Source organism: Gekko japonicus, unplaced genomic scaffold (assembly GCF_001447785.1).
Source record: "Gekko japonicus isolate JY-2015 unplaced genomic scaffold, Gekko_japonicus_V1.1 scaffold831, whole genome shotgun sequence".
NCBI lineage: Eukaryota > Metazoa > Chordata > Lepidosauria > Squamata > Gekkonidae > Gekko > Gekko japonicus.
Window position 1 is genome coordinate 713,757 of NW_015159738.1, and position 4,799 is coordinate 718,555.

The following is a 4,799-nucleotide window of genomic DNA, read 5'->3' on the forward strand; positions in this document are numbered from 1 at the left end:
ATGGTTTATCAAAAGGTCCAAAGCACCTCAGGAGGAGCTTAATGCATGACGCTTTCTTCCTGTGCCCTTTACCTTAACTCAGTTCCCCACCTCTTTCTGAGCAGTTAGTTGTGCCAGGAGTGAAAATGTTTTGTGCCTGCGCCACTTCCTTCTGTCTGCAGGTGGAGGCTCACACAACTGATTGTGCATGCACGTGAACACACACACACACACAGGTAGTTATCTTGGAGATGGGTTTACTGATTGATTGATTTGATTTATGTATTTGGTTTATATACCAGCCTCCCCATAAACGGGCTCAGGGCAGTTTACATCAAGTAGTAGTTGAGCTTCAGCCCTCCCCTTGCCACTCCACTGTACAGGATTTTTTTCTTTATGGCATGGAGGAGAATTCGGTCACGTGAATGACTAATATTGAAATACATCTCATGGGCTTGACACAGGCTGCCTGCCTTGGTGAGAACTAATCATCCTAGACTGAGCCAACGAGCGGAGACAGAAGGGTGGAATGAAAGGTCAGTTCAGGAAGACAGTAGTGAGAATGGTGGGTGAACTGTCCATTTAAGGGTGGACTGTCTGTTTAACTTACTTGGAAAGTTCCTGGTGGGTCTCTGGCTACCAGGAAGAAGCAGATCCAAGCCTTGCAGCTCTACCAGCATTACAAGAGTCTCTTAGCGCGGGCCTTTCAGCAGCAACAATGGCCATTCTTGGCTCACTGATTGTCTCCTTCCACCCTAACCACCAGAGGCACCCAGCCCAGTCCGTGCTACTGGCTGAGTCTGGACTGAGTGGCCTCTGCATAGCTGGCTCTCACTGCACTGCAGAGCCACTCAGCTTGGGTCTTGGGAAACAACGCTCCCTCTCAGCTGCCAGGCCAACAACAGCAATTATGACAGAAACATGTGTTTTGGAAGGAATATGGATGTGGAAGGGTGGCCTCTGAATGTTAGGGGAAATGGTGGCAAAATCCAGGGGAACAGCCATCTTAGTCTCTTGTGGCAAACAACAGTGAATTATTGTGTGGCACCTTAACGATTAGCACCTTGTGGCAGCTTAACGATTGGTGCATTGGTTTTTGTGGGTTAGTGTTCCCATCATCAGATACTTGAAGGGTGCATGTATTTACAAGATGGATTCTTTAGGGAATTAGAGGAGAAGGAAAAGTGTAGAAATTCTCTCCCTTCAGGAAAGGAAACTTGTACAGGCTGCATTTTAAACTGCTCTGCATTCTATCCCACCCTTCTTCCAAGGAGCTTAGGGAGACATACGAGCTTCCCATTACCTCCATTTTGTCCTCATAACAAACCATGAGAGGTACATGAGGTGGCCAGAGAGAATGGCCCAGGGTGAACAGACAGTGGGCTTTACAGCAAAGTGGGGCTTTGAATTCAAGACCAAGTCCAACATTCTAGCCGTGACACATTTCCATCGAAGGTTGCCAAAAGGCCTGGAGAAAAATTTCCTGTCCCCTAAGCAGAGGCTGAATGGGATGTCGTTTACCAGGTCACTATTTACCTCAATGCTATGAAAAGATTCAGCTCCGTGTTTCCACACATTAAGCCTCTATAAAAGGAACAGGACTTTCCCCCAGAATTTTTGCTGGACTGTTGGCAACCCTATTCCATCCTGTCCTTCCTAGGAGCTCTGGGTAGTATGCATGGGGGCTATACTGTTTTCTGTACAGTCTTAAGCAAAGTTACACCCTTCCAAGCTCATTAACTTCACTGGACTTAGAAGGGTGTAACTCTGCTTAGGACTGCACTATTTTGTCCTCACAGTCAACCTGGGAATCAAGGTAAGATGTGAGGTAATAATGTGTTCAAGTGTTTGGTAGCAGAGCAGAGATTTGAACCCAGGGTCAGCACTTTATCCACCACACCTTCCTAGCTCTTGCTAGTGAGTTTCTTTATCACATTTGTTGCCAGCTCTTCTTTCAAAGAACTAAGGGCACTGTCTGTAGGCTTACCTGACTGTCCAGTTGATGGGTTTGTTCAGGTGGCTGAACAGGAATCTGAACATGTCTGCTGTCAATGCAAGCAGGGCAAGTAGTATGGTTGCCTTCATGAGGACTGGAAAATTACAGGAAAGAAATTCTGCCCAAGGAGATAAGATACATTTCTGAGGAATGAGGAAAAGAATGGCCAATCTGGAGGGTGAAATACCAGAAAGAATATATTTTGTATTCTCTTCTAGCGACTGGCATTTTCACTAACATACAATAGAGGTTCTGAGGAATGAGGAAAAGAATGGCCAAACTGGAGGGTGAAATACCAGAAAGAATAATATGTTTTGCATTCTCTTCTAGCGAATGGCATTTTCACTAACATACAATAGATGGAAATTTTTGCTCTGACTGTGGTTGTAGCTGAAGCTATGTCAGAACACTTATGGGCATCACCAAAAATACAAAGAACAATGTGTGAGCATTAGTGTCTCTTCTGACACCCCGTAGACACAGATCTACAATGCAAACAGCATAATTTTGTTGCATATCTAATGTGCACCTGACTTACTGAACCATTCCAGTCACAAACGCTGGCTACATGTATCTGGTGTCAATTATGCATCTCGTAGGTACTTGACCTTCATGTTTCAGGGACAAACTAGCTTCTGAGTTCCTGAGGTCTCTTTCATATATTACAGATTAAGTAACCAAGGTTTATCACTGAGTTTGTACACTCAGCAGGGAGCTGCAGTCAGTCCCAGTTCTGTGATATTGGGAAAGTACAGAAGCTTCCAAACAGGCCTGCTGGGGTGGGGGACAGTTCTGGGGGTACAAAATTTCCTAGAGTTGAGTTGCTGATTGGCCCCTGAGAAGTCAAGTAGACCACTTGCCATATTTTGCTTTCATGCTCTCACACAGCATAAAGTGCCTGCTGTCTCGAGCTTTTGCAACAGTTAGAAGCTATTCCAGGAACTCCTAGTTTTTAAAAACACTTTTCTTGGCTTGACATGAGTAACAGAGCATTTGTTATGTTGTCTAGTTAAATGGACAGTATCAGTGAGAGGTTATAGATTCCTAAAGAGGCTTTTCCCTCCCTCCCATGAGTGGATTGCTGAATTCCCTCATGTATGTACGGTGGAACCTGGAGCCAGCAAACAATGTCATAACCTTGCACTTACACCAGGACCTACTAACCACTTAGTAGCTGTGTACCTACATGGTATTGTAGCTGCAACCCTAGAAGCTCTGGTGCCACCTCCTGATGCCCACTGGTAAGAGTTCTGACTCCTTCTCCCCTTTCAGTCCTCCTCAGTGGTGGGAGCTGGGTTGTCCCTTGTGGCCCAGCCTGTGAGCACTGCTACTTGGAGATGGAAGTAGCTCAGAAAGGTTTGGCTGACACAAATTCATGGCAAACAGATCCATCAATAGCTCATAACAATGACAGAATTTCTATGTTCAGAGCACTATACCTCTGAATACAAGACACTGGGGACCACATGGGAGAAGGCCAGTCACCCTTACACTCTGTCCGAAGGACCCAGAGGTCTCACACTAGCTACTTTTGGAAACAGAATGCAGGACTATATAGATAATTTTTATAGAGTTGTTTGTGTGGGGTTTCCCCCCACATTAATGTGGTACAGTAACAGGAGAAAAATGACAGGTGTCTCTGAACCAACCTCCCTTCAGGCTAGGAGATGGCAACCCTACTAAATGGGAATACATTCCTTTGAAATGACACATAAATTAATTCTTTCATCTCGAATCTGTTAGCACACAATAAAACATACCGCTTACAACATACTTTATTTATATTTTAAAGCCAGGGCATATATCCATAGAGATTAAATAAACTGTTATGGATTCAATATGATTGCATTTGAGTTGTTATCTGCATTTCAGAATTGGTAAAAAGCTTATCTGAAAAACAAAAATCAGGTTGGTAGATGTTTACCACCTTGTCCCCTTGAGAGATGCTTTGTGCAGAATTTTGAATGCTGATGTAAGATTACAGATAACCTCGCTTATGAGGAAATATGCTCTTTAAAATCAATTTAACTAAGGAAGCATATAATGAAACTAGGAACCAAAGTATTCCATGAATAGGTGCTTGGATCCACCAGACCACTGCTGTGGACGGAAGGATTTCTGCCAACAGAGTGCAACTACCTTGCCTCTCCTTTCTCTGTAGCCCCAAATGTCCTCAGAAATGCTGTTATTGAAGCAATGGAGGTAAACAATACTCCCTCCCCCCAGTTTTACAATGATGCAGATAAGGAAAGAAAATCAAGTTTTTGATAGATATGCTTGAAGCTTAAGAAATTTAAATATGAAAGGTTCCATTTCTTCATTATAACAGAGTGAAGAAGAAAATACACAGCCACACGACAGTGACAGACAGTAGACTCCTAAGAACACTGTCCTGGGAATAAGCCCCATTGAATAGACCTGAGTAGAATTTGGTCAGACCTGTTCTGGATTGCTTGCTTAACGCTCTTAGCAGACAATTCTGAAGGCAGGCAGCTGTGTGAAGCACTTATTGAAGAACATGTCATGTGTGGGGCATGAAGTCAGGAAGCCTGGGAGCTATATTACTGAGGCAGACAGATTTAACCTCCGAGCATGCAGTAGATACATGCAAGGCAGAGAAAACTGAAGGGTGTTAGGGACAGTGGGAAAGTAAATGGATGCCATGCAGTGCTGAAATACATCAAAACAGCTAAATGATAGCCAGCTCCAGAGCAAAGGAAGCCTTAATACTAACAGAAGTCCCGAGCAGAAACATATGCAGATGTGTCCAAGGTTTGCTATCAGTGAGACACCAGCCACAGCATAAATTCCTGTCTAGCATATG